We start from the raw sequence: 27091 nt of genomic DNA on the forward strand, positions 1-27091 counted from the left end.
AAATCATATGTTCTCATAATGAATACATGATCTCTATATATACCTATCCACACATTGTACATGTGGTCCCTTCATTATTAGGATGACCCTATTACATATACATGTACATCTCACTCCATATATGCCCCCACTTGGGTCATATCATATACATTTAACCTAATATAGGCCCCCTTATAGGTCTTAATAGTGTTTGATTCACTCCTCTTCTTCCCTTTTTTGATGGCACTCGTAATCAATCTACTCTTTCCACTTTCTACCTTTATTGGCATATTTTCCTCTAGATCTATATTTCCTCCCACTAGATGTCTCATAATTTCACTTATTAGAGTGACCCTTAGTCATAAAACTTATAAATCAATTCTTATTTCAAAGGTTCTTTTGTTCATCTCCTCTTATAGTGATGGGCCAATAATTCCATCTAATTTGTGATTATCTACCTTAGTATTTATACTAGTGAAAACTATTAGATTCTACCAAAAACTTAGAAAACTATAGAACAATGCTATGTGTAACTCATTGGCCCGCTTCATAACTAATGGTCTTGAGATAATTAAGCAAGGTATTGTGAGCATTAATATGATTTATAACCCCATCACCATCCTTCATCTTTAGAGCAAACAATTTTTCTATAGAAATATTAAATTCATGCGGTATTTAGCCTAATATAATGATTCAAGCTTTCCTAAAGCTTCTTTGTTGAATCCCCTATAAAAATCATTAACACATAATTAATTAAATTAATACCAATCAAATTAGTGGCCTTATCATTCATCTTGTCCCAATCGTTTTCCTTTGTGGTGTTGAGATTTTTGTCCATATTCAACTTACACAAAATGAAGTTGTGCTCACGGTTTCTGTGATGACCCCGTAAAAATGTAATTACTTAGAAGTTACTACAGCAAAAAACTGAATTGAAATGATATTGAAGAATTTATTTTCTTTTGAGGATATTCTGTTGATTTTACATGTGCACTAAATTAATGATTAAAAGAATTAATCATGAAGATATCTGAATTCCCAAAAGGGAATTGGAAAAGAAAAGTTAGTTAATAAACTAGAAATAACCACCTTCCCTAACTAGAAGGGTTTCCAGGGAAAAAGGGAGGTTGGTTGAGAAACTCTGGGCTGTAGAGACAGGCAGAGGAAGAGAAAGGGGAGGAAAAACCCTGTACAGACTAAGTCTGGTAAGGACCAGATAGTCAAGCACATAGTGCTGGCTTACTGAGGATAGTGATCCGGTAAGCGGAAGCTTGGGGGGAGACTCAGGTCTTGAAGGACTGGTCTCACGGTTGGGTGGAAAACAAGCGTTACACAGCGATTTGGCAGGAGACTTGTTCCAGACTCATCTTACCAGTGGGGATCAGGTAAGTAACGGAACCCTAATGTCCCCTAGTTATCTGTGTAACTTGTAGTGTAACTGTGATTGTCTGAGCAATAAACTGTAAACAACGTATAGTGTAACTGTGATTATAGACAGCCTAGCTGTAAAAATCGAAAGATAGTACAACTATGATTATCTGTACAAGCTATAGACAGTCTAGCTGCATAAATCAAAAGATATTGTGACTGTGATTATCTGTACAAGGTATAGACAGCCTAGCTGTAAAAACCAAAAGATAGTGTAACTGTGGTTAACTTTACAAGATATCGACAGTATATCTGTAAAAACAAAAAGATGATATAACTATGACTTTCTGTGCGAAAGAAGACTATATACAGTATATCTGTAAACTTCAAAGAACAAGAGAACTGAGAACAATTGACATTTAAGCAAAGGAGGCAGTCTATATATAAAACAAGCCTATCCTTACAAGATAAATGGGTTCACAGTCTAGAAGTATCCGAACCCAGGAAACTGGTTATTCATGCAGATAATAAACCCTGGGTCGATATCATATCAAGACCCTAAAGATCACAGTCAGCCGTATAGATCTCATGATACTCTTAAACAAAATGCCAGTAGAGATTTTAATAAGATAATGAGAAGGCATAAATAAACGCTGAACCCCGAACTCGGTCCAACCATAGCAGGTGGGGTTCTGGCGAGTCTAAAACGACGGAAGAGAACCTAGATATTATCCAAAATTAAAGACCTGTATAGTAGGAAGTTGAATATTACATGGTTAAATTTGAAAATCATTACAGAGACGAGCAAAGAGTCATGCGACAGAACCATATTGACATTCCTGTAATGTACAGCAGAAACATTTAAAATGTGTTAAGGAAAGTATTAAAACATGCAATCGCATTGAGGCCGCAGATGTATTGTCTGCTAATAACAAACCCGAAATTAAAAACTATACTGATTAACCGTTATATAACTTTCAGGCCCTCAGGGTTTCTGTTACGGAGAGTCCATAACTAGTCGGCCATACATCTATAGTAATCAGATGTTGGCGCGACAGCCCGTAACTCTTTACATATCTGTTCAATACATTGACGATATGGAATAGAGTCTCAGATCATACTGTAACCAAATGCATGTATGCCGTAATCAAACAAGCAAGATACCAAAACGAGAAAACGCATTACGCATCTGGGTATTAATCAAACCCTATATTACATGAAAGCAAAACCATTCTTATCAGCATGAGAAATAAAGCTTTTGCGTAACAATAACAGAGAGTTATATTAAAACTATCGGCCTTAGGCCATATGAGTCCAAAGTCAAACAAGCACGTTGGCTTCCAACCAGGGTTCCATGACAGTCATCATACATGGCTATAGTCACAGTATATTCAACCAAACAAAATATAAACAGTCGTATAATAGAATCAAGCGGAAACTCTAGCCTCGGAACCAAAGGTAAAAACCCAAATCACCGCAAACGAAGAGGACCCCAAATTCCTTAATCAGTCCCAGAACTTTTGGAAATGGAATAGGAGCATTGGTCCATCATGACCTGCGACCAACCGAGTGATAATAAGGTTTGGGTCTCAATCTTAGCACAGAGGAAAACCCCTGGCAAACCGAAATGAGACAGAGGAGGACCAACCGAAACTAAACCCTTGAACTCAGATAAATACCTGTGTAAACTCGGCGGGCTTCATCTGGAGTGATTTTCTCCAAGCCATCGATGCTGGAAGATGCTCGTTCACAACCTGTCAAACAAGGGACAGAAGATTAGACTTCTGCACAAATATTAAATTCAAAATTGCAACAGATCTTCTAACTGATTGTGTAAATCACCTGACTGATTCGAGTATGAAAACCATGGAGCGGAAGACCCTCTGGAATGACGCATGTGCCTGGAATAGCGGTGGCCTCGGAGCGGAACCGTGGAGTAAACCCTTACAGTGATGAACAGAGAGCTGGAACGCATTGAACAGTATGAGGAAAACCTCGAATAATCTGGAGAACACCACGTATATACCCTGCCTGCCAGCGGTGGAAGCGTGGAGCAATTTCGACCCTCGATCTCACACAGAAACTGTGCACCGTAGATGGAGGCGACTTTACCCCAAAAGCCCGGCGCGGGAAAGTCCCAAGCATAGAAACCATGCCCGAATCACGTGATCAAACCGGCAAGAATCAATGCCATCGCCAGATGTCCAGCGTAGGAGGCGCCAACAAGTGAGCACAGTACAGTCTGGATACACTCGAGGAGAAGACATAAGGTTTTCATGCCATTGTGTTAACGATAAAACATAGACAAGTATTAATCGATGATTAATCAATGATATGACAAACGTTACCTGCCACATTATACACCGCCTCAGGTTAGGCATGTATATGAGGTGGTGGCATTTCGACATAGTTATATACTTAAATAAAGTGCAGGTGCTTAACCAAAGTATGGATATATATATATAAGAAAAAAAAAATTATGTATATGTTTTAGCATGTAGATATGTGACAATTGGTATCAGAGCCCAGATTACCCATACTGTGGCCTCTGGGATGTGAATGAAGTATTAAGGATGAGAAGGTCATTATGACATTGACATTCTTTTTGGGATAACAAAATTGTGCAGGTAGCTCACAATGTTAACTGTTTCATGATCAGACCAGGCCTGGGACAGGCTAGTCAGAGGAAAGAAAAGAGCAACCAAGGTATCGCAAAGAAATAGTTAGTATGCAGGGAGCTGGCAGCACACCGCACAGGTCCGCAGCCAATCGGGGGCCTGCACCAAATCTTGGAGAAAACCCAGAGTTGTGGGTGCAGCTGGGTGAGGAGACCCGCAGCACGAATCTGGCCATACTGGAAACAGTTCAAGAGCTGAAGAATGAAATGGCTCGGCTACGGGAGAATAATGCGCGATTGACAATGGAGCAGGAAAGGATTTTAAAAAGTTTTTCTGACAAACAGAACCCGCCATTAGCTAATCCCAGCGTAGAACAGCAGAGAATGACGGAGGAGCAACATTATCAAGCAGAATCTGAAATCCCTGGAGAAGGAGAGGATCAATCTGATAATGCATCAGAACAGCAGACCTCAAAGTGTCAAAAGGTGGAATTACAAGGAGAGATACTTGACGGAACGCTTTTATGATGAAAAAGCAAAGGAATTCCATGATCTGCGACTGGGACAGCAGACTATGGATGAATTCATCAATCGGTTCACATCTTTGCTTCGCTATGTACCCTACCTTAAAGAAGAAAAAGCCAAGGTACAGCGGTTTGTTAGCAGTTTGCCCATGTACATGAGGGAAAGGATTGAATTTGACAATCCTAGAACCATGGACGAAGCTATTCGAAAGGCCAGAATCTGCTACCAGCAGAGCAAGCAGAAAGGGGACAGTTCCAACAGAAAATGGAATGAGAAAAAGAATAGTAAGATTGTTGGAAATAATAAGGGAAGTCGGAGCAGTGGAGTCAAAGGAAGCAGCAAGGGCCAGAACAGTAGAGCAGCACCGAGAGGTTCATTCAGATCCAAGCCCATCAGTGAAACTAGAATGGGTTAACAACCCGCCAAGATGGATACTGAAGGAATAACCAGACCCCCAGTGCAGTGCTGGGGTTGTGGTGGACCGCACTACGTCAAGAATTGTCCGCAAAGGAAGGGAACTGACCAGATATCCCAGATTCATGAGGCATCAACCGTGGGTGACGTGGGACGAAGTATGCCAAGAATTAACGCAGCCTTGGACGACCGCCAGGCAGAATACCAGCCCACCATGGTAGAGTTTGAAGGTAAAATTTTAGACCTTTCCATCACTGTTCTAATTGATCCTGGAGCTACTTTAAGTTATATTAGTCCAAAGATAGTTGAACAGTGTAAATTGCAGCCTGAAAAATTCAGGAATCCTTGGCTGGTACAGCTAGCTACAGGGACCAAAAGACGAGTAATGGCAAAAATCAAAAGCTGCCCTATAGTGATAGCAGGATAGCCAGTAGTGGCAGACCTGAACATGCTTCCCCTCGGGTCCTATGATGTCCTAATTGGGATGGACTGGCTAGAAAAGCATTGGGCTTTAGTGAACTGCAAAACGAAGGTTATACGGTACAAGGATGATGCTGGAATAGAACAAGAAATGCAGGGAATTAAACGACCAGTGCAGGTCCGACCAATCACTGCATCTCAGCTGGCAAAATGCATCCGGAATAGATGCCAAGTGTATGCTATTCAGGTGGGCTATGCAGAAACTAAGAATAAGGAAAACCCGCTAGACCACCTCCCGGTAATAAAAGAGTTCGCAGACGTGTTTCCAGAGGAAATTCCTGGACTACCTCCAAAGAGGGATATAGACTTCACCATTGAGTTAATACCAGGAGCCGCTCCAGTTTCGCGGACACCTTATAGAATGAGTGTACCGGAGTTGACTGAATTGAAAATGCAACTACAAGAATTGCTGGATAAAAATTATATCCGCCCCAGTGTATCTCCATGGGGAGCTCCGGTATTATTCGTCAGGAAGAAAGACGGAACTCTTCGAATGTGTATTGATTACCGGCAGCTAAACAAGCTCACAATTAAAAATAAATACCCTTTACCTCGGATCGATGAGCTTTTCGATCAAGTCAAGGGGGCGACAGTATTTTCTAAAATTGATTTGCGATCTGGTTACCATCAGATCAGAATTAAAGAAGAAGATATCGCTAAAACAGCCTTCAGGACCCGGTATGGACACTACGAGTTTGTAGTGCTGCCTTTTGGATTGACTAATGCACCCGCTACATTCATGTGTTTAATGAACAACGTGTTCCATCAATTTTTAGACAAATTTGTACTAATATTCATTGATGATATTTTGATTTATTCTCGCTCTAAGGAGGAGCATGAGGAACATCTCCGGATGGTACTGCAAACTTTGCGAGAACATCAGTTGTATGCTAAGCTCAACAAATGTGATTTCTATAAAGAGGAAATCCAGTATTTGGGTCATGTGATTTCAAAGGAAGGGATTGCCGTGGATCCTGAGAAAATAAAAACCATACTGGATTGGCCTGTGCCAAAAGATGTGGCGGATATCAGATCCTTCATGGGATTGGCTGGATATTACAGAAGATTTGTGGAAGGTTTTTCAAGGGTGGCATATCCCATCACGTCCTTGCAAAAGAAAGGGAGGACATTCAAATGGAGTTCTGAATGTTAACAAAGTTTTGAGAGGCTTAAGCAATTACTCACGTCTGCTCCTGTTTTAAGTATAGCTGATCCGGACAAGGACTATGTGGTATGTACCGATGCCAGCCGAGAAGGCGTCGGAGGTGTGTTAATGCAAGAAGGGAAAGTAATCGCCTATGAATCGAGAAAATTGAAGGAACATGAGCAGAAGTATTCTGCCTATGATTTGGAATTGGCAGCTGTCATACATGCGCTTAAGATGTGGTGGCACTACCTTTTGGGAAGGAAATTTATGTTATTAACAGATCATCACAGCTTAACAAATTATTTTAGTCAGCCCACACTGAACACAAGACAAGCTCGTTGGGCAGATTTCTTAAGTGGGTTCGACTTTGACATTAAGCATCTGAAGGGAAAGGAAAATCGTGTAGTCGACGCACTGAGTCGAAAGGTACAATGTTTGTATGGAGTTACATTCAGTAGGTGGGAAAATTCCTTGCGGGAAATGATGAAAACAGCAACAAGCCAAGATGCTGAATACCAACAGATGAAGCGGCAAACGCCACTTTCCAGCGAGGGAAGTCCGCAGGAATATGAGGTTAGCAAGGATGGAATGTTGCTTTACAAAAAAAGATTGTTTGTACCAAATGACAACAACCTCAAAAAATTAATCTTGAATGAGTTTCATACCAGTCACTACGCTGGTCATCCCAGGTACAAGAAAATGCTGACTGCACTTCGGAAGGAATATTACTCGCCGGGAATGAAAAAGCATGTGGCTGAATATTTAGCGCGATGTTTGGAGTGTCAACAGATCAAGACGGAGCACCAGCATCCGGCTGGATTATTGCAACCCCTGCCCATTCCAGAATGGAAATGGGAAATTATATCAATGGACTTTATAACTGGGCTGCCTAAAACAAAGAGAAACAATGACTCTATTATGGTAGTGGTTGATAAGTTAAGTAAGGCAGCACACTTCATACCAGTACAATCCACCTACAGGGCAGTGCAAATTGCGCACATCTTCATGCAAAATGTGTTCAGACTTCATGGACTCCCAAAGACTATAATATCAGATCGGGATGTAAAGTTTACGTCCGCCTTTTGGAGAGCGCTATTTGCAGAATTGGGTACACAGCTGAATTTTAGCACAGCTTACCATCCCCAGACTGATGGACAGACGGAGAGAGTAAATCAGATGGTGGAGGACATGTTGAGAGCATGTGTCATGCAGAAACCGACACAATGGGAGGACTATTTGCACTTGGTGGAATTCGCTTACAACAATGGATATCACACATCAATTCAGATGTCTCCATTTGAAGTCTTGTATGGACGAAAATGTCGGACGCCCTCAAATTGGAGTGGCCCGGAGGACAAATTAAGGTTGGGACCAGAAATGCTCAAGGAGATGGAGGACATGGTCAAAAAGGTGCGAGCCAACCTGAAGGCCGCTCAAGATCGGCAGAAAAATTTTGCAGATCGGAAAAGAAGGTTCAAAGAGTATCAAGTGGGCGATCACGTTTACATCAGAATTCAGGCCAGAAAAAGTACTCTGCAATGGAGCAGTTGTGCTAAACTTGCACCCCGTTACTTCGGACCTTTTCAGGTCTTGGCAAGGGTTGGGCCAGTAGCTTATCAGCTAGCTTTACCAAGCCACATCAGAATTCATAATGTCTTCCATGTATCCATGCTTAAGAAGTATATCTATGACCCTAAGCATGTGATCAAGTGGCAAGATATAAGGGTAAGGATTTCTTTTAATTGAACTAATTGAAAACGTATCTGGAACAAAAGACTGATACTGTTATTGGTTGCAGGTCGAGCCGCTGAGCATTCTCGACCGGAGAGAAGTGCAGTTGCGGAAGCGGGTTATTACCCAAATTAAAGTGCAGTGGCAGCACTATGGGCCTGAAGAGGCTACTTGGGAGGACGAAGAGCTGTTTCGGAAAGCTTATCCAGAACTTTTTGGTGACACTAGACATCGGGACGATGTCCAATCTCGGGAGGGGGAGATGTGATGACCCCCTAAAAATGTAATTATTTAGAAGTTACTACAGCAAAAAACTGAATTGAAATGATATTGAAGAATTTATTTTCTTTTGAGGATATTCTGTTGATTTTACATGTGCACTAAATTAATGATTAAAAGAATTAATCATGAAGATATCTGAATTCCCAAAAGGGAATTGGAAAAGAAAAGTTAGTTAATAAACTAGAAATAACCACCTTCCCTAACTGGAAGGGTTTCCAGGGAAAAAGGGAGGTTGGTTGAGAAACTCTGGGCTGTAGAGACAGGCAGAGGGAGAGAAAGGGAAGGAAAAACCCTGTATGGACTAAGTCTGGTAAGGACCAGATAGTCAAGCACATAGTGTTGGCTTACTGAGGATAGTGATCCGGTAAGCGGAAGCTTGGGGGGAGACTCAGGTCTTGAAGGACTGGTCTCACGGTTGGGTGGAAAACAAGCGTTACACAGCGATTTGGCAGGAGACTTGTTCCAGACTCATCTTACCAGTGGGGATCAGGTAAGTAATGGAACCCTAATGTCCCTAGTTATGTGTGTAACTTGTAGTGTAACTGTGATTGTCTGAACAATAAACTATAAACAGCGTATAGTGTAACTGTGATTATAGACAACCTAGCTGTAAAAATCGAAAGATAGTACGACTATGATTATCTGTACAAGCTATAGACAGTCTAGCTGCATAAATCAAAAGATATTGTGACTGTGATTATCTGTACAAGGTATAGACAGCCTAGCTGTAAAAACCAAAAGACAGTGTAACTGTGGTTAACTTTACAAGATATCGACAGTATATCTGTAAAAACAAAAAGATGATATAACTATGACTTTCTGTGCGAAAGAAGACTATATACAGTATATCTGTAAACTTCAAAGAACAAGAGAACTGAGAACAATTGAACATCTAAACAAAGGAGGCAGTCTATTTATAAAACAAGCCTATCCTTACAAGATAAATGGGTTCACAGTCTAGAAGTATCCGAACCCAGGAAACTGGTTATTCATGCAGATAATAAACCCTGGGTCGATATCATATCAAGACCCTAAAGATCACAGTCAGCCGTATAGATCTCATGATACTCTTAAACAAAATGCCAGTAGAGATTTTAATAAGATAATGAGAAGGCATAAATAAACGCTGAACCCCGAACTCGGTCCAACCGTAGCAGGTGGGGTTCTGGCGAGTCTAAAACGACGGAAGAGAACCTAGATATTATCCAAAATTAAAGACCTGTATAGTAGGAAGTTGAATATTACATGGTTAAATTTGCAAATCATTACAGAGACGAGCAAAGAGTCATGCGACAGAACCATATTGACATTCCTGTAATGTACAGCGGAAACATTTAAAATGTGTTAAGGAAAGTATTAAAACATGCAATCGCATTGAGGCCACAGATGTATTGTCTGCTAATAACAAACCCGAAATTAACAACTATACTGATTAACCGTTATATAACTTTCAGGCCCTCAGGGTTTCTGTTACGGAGAGTCCATAACCAGTCGGCCATACATCTATAGTAATCAGATGTTGGCGCGACAGCCCGTAACTCTTTACATATCTGTTCAATACATTGACGATATGGAATAGAGTCTCAGACCATACTGTAACCAAATGCATGTATGCCGTAATCAAACAAGCAAGATACCAAAACGAGAAAACGCATTACGCATTTGGGTATTAATCAAACCCTATATTACATGAAAGCAAAACCATTCTTATCAGCATGAGAAATAAAGCTTTTGCGTAACAATAACAGAGAGTTATATTAAAACTATCGGCCTTAGGCCATATGAGTCCAAAGTCAAACAAGCACGCTGGCTTCCAACCAGGGTTCCATGACAGTCATCATACATGGCTATAGTCACAGTATATTCAACCAAACAAAATATAAACAGTCGTATAATAGAATCAAGCGGAAACTCTAGCTTCGGAACCAAAGATAAAAACCCAAATCACCGCAAACGAAGAGGACCCCAAAATTCCTTAATCAGTCCCAGAACTTTTGGAAACGGAATAGGAGCATTGGTCCATCATGACCTGCGACCAACCGAGTGATAATAAGGTTTGGGTCTCAATCTTAGCACAGAGGAAAACCCCTGGCAAACCGAAATGAGACAGAGGAGGACCAACCGAAACTAAACCCTTGAACTTAGATAAATACCTGTGTAAACTCGGCGGGCTTCATCTGGAGTGATTTTCTCCAAGCCATCGATGCTGGAAGATGCTCGTTCACAACCTGTCAAACAAGGGACAAAAGCTTAGACTTCTGCACAAATATTAAATTCAAAATTGCAACAGATCTTCTAACTGATTGTGTAAATCACCTGACTGATTCGAGTATGAAAACCATGGAGCGGAAGACCCTCTGGAATGACGCATGTACCTGGAATAGCGGTGGCCTCAGAGCGGAACCGTGGAGTAAACCCTTACAGTGATTAACAGAGAGCTGGAACGCGTTGAACAGTATGAGGAAAACCTCGAATAATCCGGAGAACACCACGTATATACCCTGCCTGCCAGCGGTGGAAGCGTGGAGCAATTTCGACCCTCGATCTCACACAGAAACTGTGCACCGTAGATGGAGGCAACTTTACCCCAAAAGCCCAGCGCAGGAAAGTCCCAAGCATAGAAACCATGCCCGAATCACGTGATCAAACCGGCAAGAATCAATGCCATCGCCAGATGTCCAGCGCAGGAGGCGCCAACAAGTGAGCACAGTACAGTCTGGATACACTCGAGGAGAAGACATAAGGTTTTCATGCCATTGTGTTAATGATAAAACATAGACAAGTATTAATCGATGATTAATCAATGATATGACAAATGTTACCTGCCACATTATACACCGCCTCAGGTTAGGCATGTATACGAGGTGGTGGCCATTCGACATAGTTATATACTTAAATAAAGTGCAGGTGCTTAACCAAAGCATGGATATATATATATAAGAAAAAAAATTTTATGTATATGTTTTAGCATGTAGATATGTGACAGTTTCTTAGTTTCCAAATTTTGAGGTGTTACTTCTTCTACAATAGAGACATTTCTTCCTCTCACTTGAGATGGCTACCTCAAAATAACTATTGTAGCACCAACACTTTCCTATTTGAGATCCTTAACATAAATAATCGAATTTATCTAGTTCTTAAATAAAAACCTCAAAACAAGACCTTAAAAACCCAAAAAGGCTCCAGCACCCTAGTTTCCTCTTAATGGAAAATGTGTCTCCATGAAACCAACAATTCATTTTATACCAATTATTAAACCTTGATAATAACCTACATCCAATGAAAATGAATCTATTAAAAAAATGAAATTCAAAATAATAGAACTAGTAAAAAAACTCACACAATAAAACAAATAGTTTTCCTAGGAAAAATAATTGCGTACCTTATTTTCTATCTTTCTTCACATAAATGCATAAATATAAAAACATTATTACTTCTAAATTAAAAATATAATTAAAAATTAATATGTTTTTAAAACATAATTTATTTTTATATTAATTTACATATTTCATATGCTATTAAAAATACTATTTATATAAATAATATAATTAACAATATTATAAAAGTTTTAATATATATGTATATATAACTGAAAAGTAAAATAAAACTTGGAGTTAGGTTATGCATTTTTCACTATAAATTGTTATCACGAGGATTGTGTGAGCCTTTGTCACTAGGATTGTTAGTTTAGTTCCTCCAAAAAAAACTTCTCTCCATGAAGTTTGAACATGAAATTTGGATAGGACTAAATTTCACTGAGACTAATATATCTCCACCTCATAGGTTATTGTTTTAACTATTGTTACATCCACAAAATTGATTAGATATTATCAATATTTTCAATATAATACAATTTTATTAATGAGATTAATTTTAAGTATAAATTAGTTATTATATTGAAGGGAAAAAAATGTGTCTAAGAATATGGTATGGTGACTAGAATTGTTTTGTGTAAGATAAAAATCATGAGAATTATGGGGGATTATTTCTTAAAAAAACCTCTCATAAAATTTAAATTTCTAATTAGATGAAAACTTAAACGATTTAATACTAATATTATTTTCTTCAATTATATAAAACTAATAAACTCCATATTGAAAAAATAAAAAATAACGTTAAAAGTATTTTCTTCAAGTTCTTTTTTTCCTTTTCATTCGTGCTCATCTACCTCCCCAAAATGTTTGGATAAGATATGTTTCCTGTCTTATCTATGTGATGACCCCGTAAAAATGTAATTACTTAGAAGTTACTACAGCAAAAAACTGAATTGAAATGATATTGAAGAATTTATTTTCTTTTGAGGATATTCTGTTGATTTTACATGTGCACTAAATTAATGATTAAAAGAATTAATCATGAAGATATCTGAATTCCCAAAAGGGAATTGGAAAAGAAAAGTTAGTTAATAAACTAGAAATAACCACCTTCCCTAACTGGAAGGGTTTCCAGGGAAAAAGGGAGGTTGGTTGAGAAACTCTGGGCTGTAGAGACAGGCAGAGGGAGAGAAAGGGGAGGAAAAACCCTGTATGGACTAAGTCTGGTAAGGACCAGATAGTCAAGCACATAGTGCTGGCTTACTGAGGATAGTGATCCGGTAAGCGGAAGCTTGGGGGGAGACTTAGGTCTTGAAGGACTGGTCTCACGGTTGGGTGGAAAACAAGCGTTACACAGCGATTTGGCAGGAGACTTGTTCCAGACTCATCTTACCAGTGGGGATCATGTAAGTAACGGAACTCTAATGTCCCCTAGTTATCTGTGTAACTTGTAGTGTAACTGTGATTGTCTGAACAATAAACTGTAAACAACGTATAGTGTTGTTAGGCGGAAAGAGTCAATTGTGCGTACACAACCAACCTCCCTAGGAGCCTAAGACTCTCTAGTGACAAACAAGACAAACAAGAGCAATCCTTCTCTAAACATGCATTTACTATATGGGAAATCAAGTGTTTAGATCCTACCTGTAGTCCAACGCTGTTGTAGCAGTCCAGCTCCACTGATCCAGATGAGCTCCTCCTTCACTTTGAAACCTGCATACACTAACAATCAAACGATTAAATAGCACTTGATAATCTCATAGAATAAAACATATTTAACACATAGACCAAGGAGTACATGAAATAACTCATAAATAATAAGTTATTGAGAAGAATGGACTCATTTGCATTAATAGGTAACAAAAGGAACAAATACAACCTGAGCCTTGGTGTTGTGCAAGTCCCTCCCAGGGTCCATCAAGAGTTCTCCTTTACTTTGACAAAGCTCACCCACTTCCAAATAGAACAAGCAAAGATGGCAATCTCTCCTCACAAGCTTCTAAATGGGAGTCCTAATTCCTGCAGCATCTACCCTTAGAAATGTATAGCTTCCAACCTCCTCTCCTTTTGGCCCAATGCCTGTATTTATAGTGCTCAAGAGGAAGTTAATCAGGTCCACCATCAATGGGATAATCCCCTCTTTGGATGGGATAGCTCCCTTATTGATAGGATAAGTTCCTCTTTGGTAGGAGTGCATGAACCATCTGGAGGCGCTCAATACACGTCGAACAACCTTCTAGAATGCTCTAGAAATGACCACAAGTAACTTTTTAAAGATGAAACTTGCGCATTTTAACCTTTACAAGGGGACGCACCTGCCCCTTTACATACAGAGCGTCCAAAGACGCAGCTTTTGTGAACATTGGGTGCGTCCCCGCAGGTAAGGTTGAGAGAACCTGCGTCCCCAGAGATAAATACATTTATAAAGACTTTCTCTCTTTTTGGAGTTTGACATGGAGAGCAGAGGCATAAGACTTGCCTAAGAGGATAGCATGATTGTTGATAGAGCCATACTAACTGTAAATAGTCATGGTGACATTTTTTAGTATAACATATTGCCCCCTAAAGTGCGAAGCCTGTAATAGATTAGGGTTTTGTATTATCTAGGAAGGGTGAAGCGCTTTATCATTTCAAGGATTATATCGTGGAGAGCCTAGTCAGAACCTGCAATTTTCAACACAAAATACATGTATAAGATTATATCATCACTGAGGTAGGCATTCCCATACTTAGATCAAAACTTTAACTAACAGACTAACTACTCTGATACAGGAATGATCTTGCAGTACATCATAATCATAGACTTTTGTAGACACAGTATGGGTGCAGCCATCTGTTTATGATTAGTCTACTTAGATAATGAATACAAAACTCCTCGCAGCCTGGATGGTGGAAACTAGATCCAGGGTCTTCATTTCTACTTCCCGAAATGGTACGATTCTAGCCATGCGAATAAATGAGTTGATGTCGAACATGGTAGAAACCACTTGATTACCAGTCAATGATGCAAACTGTTAACAAGCGTGAGAGAGACCACCAGTAATGTCAATGGTTGTCAAAGTACCCAGTACGATCCATGAGATGTGAATGAATGAGTTGATGTCGAACATTTCACGGAATCCTTCGATCGAAAGTCAATGATGTAAACTAACGTCAAAGGCGAGAAACCTGCCATTGATGCATGCAGACTTCAAGGCACTGACGATTTCTAAGTCATCTCTCTAGATAATGTGTTGATGTCGATAGAAAGTGACCCGTTGCAAGCAAGCCCGCAACACGAAATCATTGTTCAAGTTGAACAAATGTTGCTGTAAGGACTGACTCAGGGATGGTCAAATGGATGACAAGTATTTTGCAGATGAAAATTTTGCTTGCAGACCTCTTGAACACATAACGACACAACAGATGGCTTGGTGATAAACGACTCAAAGTTAATCCCCGGAACCCGGCTGAAGACTTTCAAAGTGGTTTGATCAACTGTGAGGTAAAGGATTTCCCAACCCAGGTGAATGAAAAGTGTCATGTTCAAGAGTGGTAATAAAGTTTCTTCTGAGACAAAAGGTAACAAATAGGTTCATTCTTCTCTCTTTTCCCCCACCATTTCTGGCAAGTACCTCTTTATTTTTAACAAGCTTGAGGAGGATAACATATGCTTGATTATAAGCTCATCCTTCGGATGAGTCCAACCTAGTTTTGATTCGAACCCTAGGAAGGAGCGGTTCGTTCCTGTTTGTAATTGAACAGGTCCTTTACTGTGAAATGTTTAACGAGCCCAGTATAGGAGAAACTCGGCGTTTTTCAATTTTAGAGAGTCTGAAAAACTTAAGAAGACTCCAAGTTGAACTTTTTCGTAGATTTGTGTCCCTCAAGCCCGAAAAAGTATAAAATAATACCTGGGGGAACCGCTTGATCTTGCGACCAAGGAGTACTTTCATAATTAGTTCCACTGACCTGAAAAGTAAAAAGCGATCAAGGACACGTCGTTTTATTTCCGTATCGAGTTTGAAACGACAAAAACCCGGCAATCGTTTCCTGATTTTACGGTCAGAAAAGAGCTATAAGGGGACCGTCTTTTAATTCCGTTTTAACGAGTGTAAAAGAAACGCTCGGCAATATTTTCATTTTTCAGGAGTCAGAAAAGGGCTTAAAAGATGACTCTGATATTTTGGTTCGTGAAAAATGACAATTTTCCCTCTAAATCCCTTTGTCCTGCACAAAAATGACACATTACTCATACATGTTTAAGATAGGCAAAAAATACATCGAAAAACATCCTTCCATGGTGAAAAATGAACAAATTCATCCAAAAAACCTATAAAAAGACTTTTTACCATGTCATTTTTACCATTTTACTGTTGAGGTTGAAAAAAGGGCTTTTGGCAAGAAACTTCCTGTGGTCGCTGCGGAAAATCCGACCGTCAGAATCGAACGCCGTCTCTTCCAGGTATTTTACAACATCCTACTCTTCAATTTCATCCGATTAAAAATGTGTTTTAGGTTTTAGTTTTGATTTTTGGGGGGTTTTGGGTTTCAAAGTGCGCTCTGCGGGGGACGCAGGTGCCCTTCGGGTGACCTGCGTCCCCCGACTTTTTCCTGTACAGGAAAAAGGTCGTGGGACGCAGCCCACCTTCAGGCCAGCTACGTCCCGACGCCCTGTGTTCTAAACGCGGGGTGCGTCCCCCGCGAAAGGCGGAATTTGAAACCCCAAACTCCACAATCAACCATTTAAAATTTCCCAAATCAATTCTAATCTCTGTTTCTTGGTGTGTAGGGTACTCACCATGTTGGATTGGAGAGAAAGAGAGCACGAAGACGTTGATTTAGCCGCAATTGAACATCAACCTTCCATTGATGCCCTAAAAGCATGCGGGCTATATAAATACTGGGCCATACCTGGCATGAGGGCTCAGGTGAGATTCTTGGAATGGCTGGTTGAGAGATGGAACGTTCAAGAGCAATGCTTTTACATCGGAGGGCACCAGCTCGAGATAGAGCCCTCTGACATATACTTTCTCACTGGCTTGCCGAATAGAGGCGAGCAACTCAATCTAGCCGGGACTAGGCCAGGTGGCCAATCCCTTGCTAGTCTCCGGGCGGATTGGTGCACACCCAATGCACACCATGCGAAAGGCGTGGAAATCAAACACATCTCTCTGCGTGAACTCAAAGTTATAGCTTTCACGGTTACCAGAATTTGCAGCGCAGCCGCTTTACATATTGCCTCCGGGTCCCAAATGCCGATGGCGATTGACTGTTACCAAGGCACCATTTTCAACTGGTGTAATGCTATGTCAGCTAATATGAAGAGCCAACTGACTAGGGCAAAGAACGGACGACTGAAGACCTTTGGATATGGGCCTCTAGTTGTGAGCTTTGCCTTAGAGAGAGTTCCGATGCTGATCCCTCAGCAACTCACTGTTGATATCTTGGGTCCTCGGGAGCCAAAGTTGATACGATGGGTTACGGTGATGGCCCGACATCCTGACGAGGGTACAGCGATTGTTCGATTCTCTGATAGTTATTTTCACTGGTTAGAGGACCAGGTTTTTTCGATCCAGGACTTTCCGTATGCCGGAGTAGATTTTCGAGGTGATCCGGACATGGTTCTTCCACAGGGAGAACAATGGGACGACATAGGTACTTTATTTTTCACAAGTTTTCAAATTATGTATTTTTTTGTTTTTTATATATATCGTCTCAAAACTGACAGTAAAAATTTTCAAAATGCAGATGTTGGTCCACAGTGCCCGGCCAATCTCCGGCCTTTTGAGAGGAGACATCCAGTTGCACCGGTACCGGCCCCACAGGACGCGGCTGTAGAGTCACTAGCTGAGTTGGAGCAGGATCTAGAGCGTCTGACGGTGGATATACCTGAGACTACCATAGATGATATTCCTATCAGACTTCAGCGCTATGTAGTCGCAGTCCCTGGACCGTTTAGGAGATTTTTGTGTAAGGTAGCCCGTGCAGTGGTGTCGTATAGGGAGCACCACCAGTGATTGGCTAGTCACTTTGTAGACACATGTGGCATTTTTGACTTTTTGTACTTTATCATTTTTGCCGATCATAAGGTGTTTTTCAACCTATGATTGGAGACGATGTATATTTTTTGACACACTCCTATCTATATATATATCACTATTACCGGCGTATCTTGTTTAACATATGTGATAAAATGTTTTTAAATTTACTTGCATGATTATTGTAAATGTCTGTGCAACATTCGAGAAGCAATTGTATCTGCTAATGTATTTAAAGACCTTGGAATATGCTGATATTCAATGTAATCAAATTCACGTTCCAAGAGACGCACTCTCAAAAACAATCTTAATAACACAGGATTTCTAATGGCATATACTCTATTAAGCTGTAATACAACAAGTTCAGAATCTAACCTCACTATCAAACGTCGAATTCCAAATGAAATAGATTCGGATAATAATTCAACCACTGCACTGTATTCTGCAATGTTGTTCATTGTTTGACCGAGGCTTACCCCATGCATAGAAACTAACTCGTCAGAGGGCGAATAGATAACCCAAGCTGCAGAAGAGATATTCCGTGTACTACGACAAGCACCATCAGCAAATACGATGTATGTTTGGAGAGGCGTCGACATCTGCAATATCAAGAGTAAAACCAAGATAAGCCATAATAATGACGAAAAACACACTCTCTAAGCTAAGCACACTAACGAAACTAACAAACACGCTAGCTAGAAAGAAAATCTAACCTAACTAAAAATTTCTCCATACCCACCATTTAAGCATAATACCTCTTTAGGTAAAGTCCATTTCTGGGTTTACCCAAAGAGTCCCCATCAAAATCTACCAGCTCATAAGCCCCTTTTGCTAGCTTTCGCTTTACAATGTAGGGTCCATGCCACATAGGAACGAATTTTCCAGCACCTAGCTTATCGTTAGCTTGATCATATAATAGCACTAGGTCTCCCTCCGAAAAACTTCGAGGGGTCACATTTCTATCGTACTGAGCTTTCATTCGCTTCGCGTGAGTCTCGATTGCCAATGCAGCGTCACGTCGAGTCTCATCTAATTTAGCTAAGTACAATAAAAGTTTCTCCTCTTCGGAAGTAGCTGGAAGTAATTCGACAGCCATTTGAAGTGATGGGATTTCGCATTCAATGGGTAACACAACTTCCAAGCCATAAACTAGCTGAAAAGGAGTGAACCCTGTTGAAGTTTTTACTGAGGTTCGGTATGCCCATAGCGCTGAAAATAACATGTTGTGCCAATTCGACCGATGAATACCAATGGTTCGTCGGATCATGATAACTAGAACTTTGTTGATAGACTTAACCAAACCGTTGGCTTGCAGATAATAAGGAGTAGAGCTATCGTGGCGCAAACCAAGCTGGCTTGTAAGCTCAGTCATCATGATGTTTCGAAAATGGCTCCCATGGTCAGTAATGATTGCTTGTGGGACACCAAACCTAGTTATAATATGATTGAATATGAAAACTGCAGCCGTTTTGCCGCTTGCGTCGAATGTAGGCATCGCCTCGGCCCATTTAGTAAAATAATCAACCGCGAGGATGATATACGCATGCCCCCCAGCCGAGTGAGGGTTACAAGTAATAAAATCGATACCCCATTTGGCGAATGGACCAACGACAATTATAGGGTGGAGAGGAGCAGGTGGTGCGCGCATCTTGCGATCAAACACTTGACAGTTGTGGCACTTCCGGACTACAATGATACAATCTTTAAACATAGACGGCCAGAAATAGCCAGCGCGCAACACCTTCTGAGCTGTGGCATACCCAGACATATGACCGCCACGTGCTCCAGAGTGACAATCATTCAAAACCCTCTCAGCCTCTTCGTGAGTTAAACAATGTCGAAAAACTAAGTCTGCCCCCCGGCGATAAAGTGTATCTCCAATAATTTTGTATTGCTGGGATTGAAACCGAATTTTTCGATGTTCCGCCTTTGAAGCTTCAGGCCGAAAGGTTTGGGTTTGGAGATAGATGATTATATCCCCGTACCACGGATCTAAAGTACTGATAAGAAACAAAGATTCGTCCGCAATGGACTCCTCTGCCACAGTCTCTGTGTCAGCACGAGGGAAATCACACATCAATTCCGCAAAAACTAAGGATTTCTTAGACTTGGACTTCTCGAACTCCAAGTCGAACTCTTACAGGATAACGATCCATTTAGAGTACTTGCCCCCTAGCAGTTGTTTTGTCAAAATATAGATCATAGGGTTGCAATCCGAAATAACTGTAGTTTTACGGAGAAGAATGTAGTGACGAAAACGCTGGACAGCTTGAACGGCTGCCAGGGCCAATTTCTCCACATGCGAATATTTTAGCTCAGTGGGATTTAAGGTCCTACTAAGATAATATATCACATGTTCCACTCTGAATTCATCTTCTTGAACTAAGACCATTCCAATGGTGGAATGCGAAGCTGCGAGGTATAAGAAGTAGTCCTGGTTGTAGTTGGGAGGATGCAACAACAGTGCATGGGTCAACGCGTGTTTAAGTGCATCAAAAGATTGTTGGGCAATCTCGTCCCAAAAGAAGTGAGCGTTCTGTTTCAACAACCGTGTAAAACCTTTAGTGACCTCGGCGTAGTTTGGGATGAATCGGCGTAAAAAGTTCGCTTTCCCTTGCAAACTTTGGAGTTGGCGCAAACTCGAAGGAGGAGGCAATTTGATGATAGCTTCGACCTTCGAGGGATCGACGCGAATGCTGGCTTTTGAAACAACAAAGCCTAGCAATCGACCTGTTTCTATACAGAAAACACACTTGTGGGGATTCAACCGAATTCGATAATGTCTACACCTCATAAAGATTGCTCGTAAGTGGACAAGGTGATCAGCTCGATGTAATGAATGAGCAGGCAAATCATCGAGATACGGTTGCACAATGTGCTTGATGTCATGAAATGCGTAAGACATCGCCCGTTGAAAAGTGGCCCCGGCATTCTTAAGCCCAAAAGGTAATTTGCAATAAGCAAATGTCCCCCATGGACAAATGAATGTCGTTTTTGGTTGGTCGGCAGGTAGAATATTGATTTGATTATAGCCCGAAAAACCATCCATAAAGGAAAACATTTCACTTCTGGCACAATCATCAATAATTTGATCGATATAAGGTGTAGGATAGTTGTATTTTGGACAAGCTCGATTTATATCCCTATAGTCGATACAGATTCTTATTGTTCCTTGTCTCTTGTTGACCGGAACAATATTCGATACCCAATCCGTTAACGGGATCGGATAAATGAAACCTGCTTTCAACAGCTTTTCGACTTCTGCTTTAATCGCAGCCGCTTTTCGAGGGTGAATCTGACGCAACCGTTGCCGGACGGGTTTAGCGTCCGGGTAGGTCTTTATTTCATGAACAACAATGGCAGGATCGATTCCCGGCATTTCCTCGTAAGACCAGGCAAACACGTCACGGAATTCTTGGAATAGGGCCTTGTAAGTTTGGATTTCATCTTCTGTACATGCGGCACCTATATGAATGTTCTCCTCAATTCCGAGCTTCACTGAAATATCAATGGGAATAGTACGAGAAATATTCCATAAATTCAACTCTAAATCAGAATGTTTCGTTGGATCCTGAGCGTCTTTGACATATTCAGCGGTAAAGATAGATGAAAAATCATTTTCAAATGCATCATCCTTAGGTAAAAACGAAGATCTGTGATGGAGATCTTCCCATGGTAGATCGTCTACACTTAGGATTTCGCGGGACGCAGCCCACCTTCAGGCCAGCTACGTCCCGACGCCCTGTGTTCTAAACGCGGGGTGCGTCCCCCGCGAAAGGCGGAATTTGAAACCCCAAACTCCACAATCAACCATTTAAAATTTCCCAAATCAATTCTAATCTCTGTTTCTTGGTGTGTAGGGTACTCATCATGTTGGATTGGAGAGAAAGAGAGCACGAAGACGTTGATTTAGCCGCAATTGAACATCAACCTTCCATTGATGCCCTAAAAGCATGCGGGCTATATAAATACTGGGCCATACCTGGCATGAGGGCTCAGGTGAGATTCTTGGAATGGCTGGTTGAGAGATGGAACGTTCAAGAGCAATGCTTTTACATCGGAGGGCACCAGCTCGAGATAGAGCCCTCTGACATATACTTTCTCACTGGCTTGCCGAATAGAGGCGAGCAACTCAATCTAGCCGGGACTAGGCCAGGTGGCCAATCCCTTGCTAGTCTCCGGGCGGATTGGTGCACACCCAATGCACACCATGCGAAAGGCGTGGAAATCAAACACATCTCTCTGCGTGAACTCAAAGTTATAGCTTTCACGGTTACCAGAATTTGCAGCACAGCCGCTTTACATATTGCCTCCGGGTCCCAAATGCCGATGGCGATTGACTGTTACCAAGGCACCATTTTCAACTGGTGTAATGCTGTGTCGGCTAATATGAAGAGCCAACTGACTAGGGCAAAGAACGGACGACTGAAGACCTTTGGATATGGGCCTCTAGTTGTGAGCTTTGCCTTAGAGAGAGTTCCGATGCTGATCCCTCAGCAACTCACTGTTGATATCTTGGGTCCTCGGGAGCCAAAGTTGATACGATGGGTTACGGTGATGGCCCGACATCCTGACGAGGGTACAGCGATTGTTCGATTCTCTGATAGTTATTTTCACTGGTTAGAGGACCAGGTTTTTTCGATCCAGGACTTTCCGTATGCCGGAGTAGATTTTCGAGGTGATCCGGACATGGTTCTTCCACAGGGAGAACAATGGGACGACATAGGTACTTTATTTTTCACAAGTTTTCAAATTATGTATTTTTTTGTTTTTTATATATATCGTCTCAAAACTGACAGTAAAAATTTTCAAAATGCAGATGTTGGTCCACAGTGCCCGGCCAATCTCCGGCCTTTTGAGAGGAGACATCCAGTTGCACCGGTACCGGCCCCACAGGACGCGGCTGTAGAGTCACTAGCTGAGTTGGAGCAGGATCTAGAGCGTCTGACGGTGGATATACCTGAGACTACCATAGATGATATTCCTATCAGACTTCAGCGCTATGTAGTCGCAGTCCCTGGACCGTTTAGGAGATTTTTGTGTAAGGTAGCCCGTGCAGTGGTGTCGTATAGGGAGCACCACCAGTGATTGGCTAGTCACTTTGTAGACACATGTGGCATTTTTGACTTTTTGTACTTTATCATTTTTGCCGATCATAAGGTGTTTTTCAACCTATGATTGGAGACGATGTATATTTTTTGACACACTCCTATCTATATATATATCACTATTACCGGCGTATCTTGTTTAACATATGTGATAAAATGTTTTTAAATTTACTTGCATGATTATTGTAAATGTCTGTGCAACATTCGAGAAGCAATTGTATCTGCTAATGTATTTAAAGACCTTGGAATATGCTGATATTCAATGTAATCAAATTCACGTTCCAAGAGACGCACTCTCAAAAACAATCTTAATAACACAGGATTTCTAATGGCATATACTCTATTAAGCTGTAATACAACAAGTTCAGAATCTAACCTCACTATCAAACGTCGAATTCCAAATGAAATAGATTCGGATAATAATTCAACCACTGCACTGTATTCTGCAATGTTGTTCATTGTTTGACCGAGGCTTACCCCATGCATAGAAACTAACTCGTCAGAGGGCGAATAGATAACCCAAGCTGCAGAAGAGATATTCCGTGTACTACGACAAGCACCATCAGCAAATACGATGTATGTTTGGAGAGGCGTCGACATCTGCAATATCAAGAGTAAAACCAAGATAAGCCATAATAATGACGAAAAACACACTCTCTAAGCTAAGCACACTAACGAAACTAACAAACACGCTAGCTAGAAAGAAAATCTAACCTAACTAAAAATTTCTCCATACCCACCATTTAAGCATAATACCTCTTTAGGTAAAGTCCATTTCTGGGTTTACCCAAAGAGTCCCCATCAAAATCTACCAGCTCATAAGCCCCTTTTGCTAGCTTTCGCTTTACAATGTAGGGTCCATGCCACATAGGAACGAATTTTCCAGCACCTAGCTTATCGTTAGCTTGATCATATAATAGCACTAGGTCTCCCTCCGAAAAACTTCGAGGGGTCACATTTCTATCGTACTGAGCTTTCATTCGCTTCGCGTGAGTCTCGATTGCCAATGCAGCGTCACGTCGAGTCTCATCTAATTTAGCTAAGTACAATAAAAGTTTCTCCTCTTCGGAAGTAGCTGGAAGTAATTCGACAGCCATTTGAAGTGATGGGATTTCGCATTCAATGGGTAACACAACTTCCAAGCCATAAACTAGCTGAAAAGGAGTGAACCCTGTTGAAGTTTTTACTGAGGTTCGGTATGCCCATAGCGCTGAAAATAACATGTTGTGCCAATTCGACCGATGAATACCAATGGTTCGTCGGATCATGATAACTAGAACTTTGTTGATAGACTTAACCAAACCGTTGGCTTGCAGATAATAAGGAGTAGAGCTATCGTGGCGCAAACCAAGCTGGCTTGTAAGCTCAGTCATCATGATGTTTCGAAAATGGCTCCCATGGTCAGTAATGATTGCTTGTGGGACACCAAACCTAGTTATAATATGATTGAATACGAAAACTGCAGCCGTTTTGCCGCTTGCGTCGAATGTAGGCATCGCCTCGGCCCATTTAGTAAAATAATCAACCGCGAGGATGATATACGCATGCCCCCCAGCCGAGTGAGGGTTACAAGTAATAAAATCGATACCCCATTTGGCGAATGGACCAACGACAATTATAGGGTGGAGAGGAGCAGGTGGTGCGCGCATCTTGCGATCAAACACTTGACAGTTGTGGCACTTCCGGACTACAATGATACAATCTTTAAACATAGACGGCCAGAAATAGCCAGCGCGCAACACCTTCTGAGCTGTGGCATACCCAGACATATGACCGCCACGTGCTCCAGAGTGACAATCATTCAAAACCCTCTCAGCCTCTTCGTGAGTTAAACAATGTCGAAAAACTAAGTCTGCCCCCCGGCGATAAAGTGTATCTCCAATAATTTTGTATTGCTGGGATTGAAACCGAATTTTTCGATGTTCCGCCTTTGAAGCTTCAGGCCGAAAGGTTTGGGTTTGGAGATAGATGATTATATCCCCGTACCACGGATCTAAAGTACTGATAAGAAACAAAGATTCGTCCGCAATGGACTCCTCTGCCACAGTCTCTGTGTCAGCACGAGGGAAATCACACATCAATTCCGCAAAAACTAAGGATTTCTTAGACTTGGACTTCTCGAACTCCAAGTCGAACTCTTACAGGATAACGATCCATTTAGAGTACTTGCCCCCTAGCAGTTGTTTTGTCAAAATATAGATCATAGGGTTGCAATCCGAAATAACTGTAGTTTTACGGAGAAGAATGTAGTGACGAAAACGCTGGACAGCTTGAACGGCTGCCAGGGCCAATTTCTCCACATGCGAATATTTTAGCTCAGTGGGATTTAAGGTCCTACTAAGATAATATATCACATGTTCCGCTCTGAATTCATCTTCTTGAACTAAGACCATTCCAATGGTGGAATGCGAAGCTGCGAGGTATAAGAAGTAGTCCTGGTTGTAGTTGGGAGGATGCAACAACGGTGCATGGGTCAACGCGTGTTTAAGTGCATCAAAAGATTGTTGGGCAATCTCGTCCCAAAAGAAGTGAGCGTTCTGTTTCAACAACCGTGTAAAACCTTTAGTGACCTCGGCGTAGTTTGGGATGAATCGGCGTAAAAAGTTCGCTTTCCCTTGCAAACTTTGGAGTTGGCGCAAACTCGAAGGAGGAGGCAATTTGATGATAGCTTCGACCTTCGAGGGATCGACGCGAATGCTGGCTTTTGAAACAACAAAGCCTAGCAATCGACCTGTTTCTATACAGAAAACACACTTGTGGGGATTCAACCGAATTCGATAATGTCTACACCTCATAAAGATTGCTCGTAAGTGGACAAGGTGATCAGCTCGATGTAATGAATGAGCAGGCAAATCATCGAGATACGGTTGCACAATGTGCTTGATGTCATGAAATGCGTAAGACATCGCCCGTTGAAAAGTGGCCCCGGCATTCTTAAGCCCAAAAGGTAATTTGCAATAAGCAAATGTCCCCCATGGACAAATGAATGTCGTTTTTGGTTGGTCGGCAGGTAGAATATTGATTTGATTATAGCCCGAAAAACCATCCATAAAGGAAAACATTTCACTTCTGGCACAATCATCAATAATTTGATCGATATAAGGTAGGATAGTTGTATTTTGGACAAGCTCGATTTATATCCCTATAGTCGATACAGATTCTTATTGTTCCTTGTCTCTTGTTGACCGGAACAATATTCGATACCCAATCCGTTAACGGGATCGGATAAATGAAACCTGCTTTCAACAGCTTTTCGACTTCTGCTTTAATCGCAGCCGCTTTTCGAGGGTGAATCTGACGCAACCGTTCCCGGACGGGTTTAGCGTCCGGGTAGGTCTTTATTTCATGAACAACAATGGCAGGATCGATTCCCGGCATTTCCTCGTAAGACCAGGCAAACACGTCACGGAATTCTTGGAATAGGGCCTTGTAAGTTTGGATTTCATCTTCTGTACATGCGACACCTATATGAATGTTCTCCTCAATTCCGAGCTTCACTGAAATATCAATGGGAATAGTACGAGAAATATTCCATAAATTCAACTCTAAATCAGAATGTTTCGTTGGATCCTGAGCGTCTTTGACATATTCAGCGGTAAAGATAGATGAAAAATCATTTTCAAATGCATCATCCTTAGGTAAAAACGAAGATCTGTGATGGAGATCTTCCCATGGTAGATCGTCTACACTTAGGATTTCGCGGGACGCAGCCCACCTTCAGGCCAGCTACGTCCCGACGCCCTGTGTTCTAAACGCGGGGTGCGTCCCCCGCGAAAGGCGGAATTTGAAACCCCAAACTCCACAATCAACCATTTAAAATTTCCCAAATCAATTCTAATCTCTGTTTCTTGGTGTGTAGGGTACTCATCATGTTGGATTGGAGAGAAAGAGAGCACGAAGACGTTGATTTAGCCGCAATTGAACATCAACCTTCCATTGATGCCCTAAAAGCATGCGGGCTATATAAATACTGGGCCATACCTGGCATGAGGGCTCAGGTGAGATTCTTGGAATGGCTGGTTGAGAGATGGAACGTTCAAGAGCAATGCTTTTACATCGGAGGGCACCAGCTCGAGATAGAGCCCTCTGACATATACTTTCTCACT

The sequence above is a fragment of the Pinus tabuliformis genome, chromosome 9, assembly GCF_031772625.1.
Source record: "Pinus tabuliformis cultivar Carrire ecotype Pingquan chromosome 9, CPIR1, whole genome shotgun sequence".
NCBI lineage: Eukaryota > Viridiplantae > Streptophyta > Pinopsida > Pinales > Pinaceae > Pinus > Pinus tabuliformis.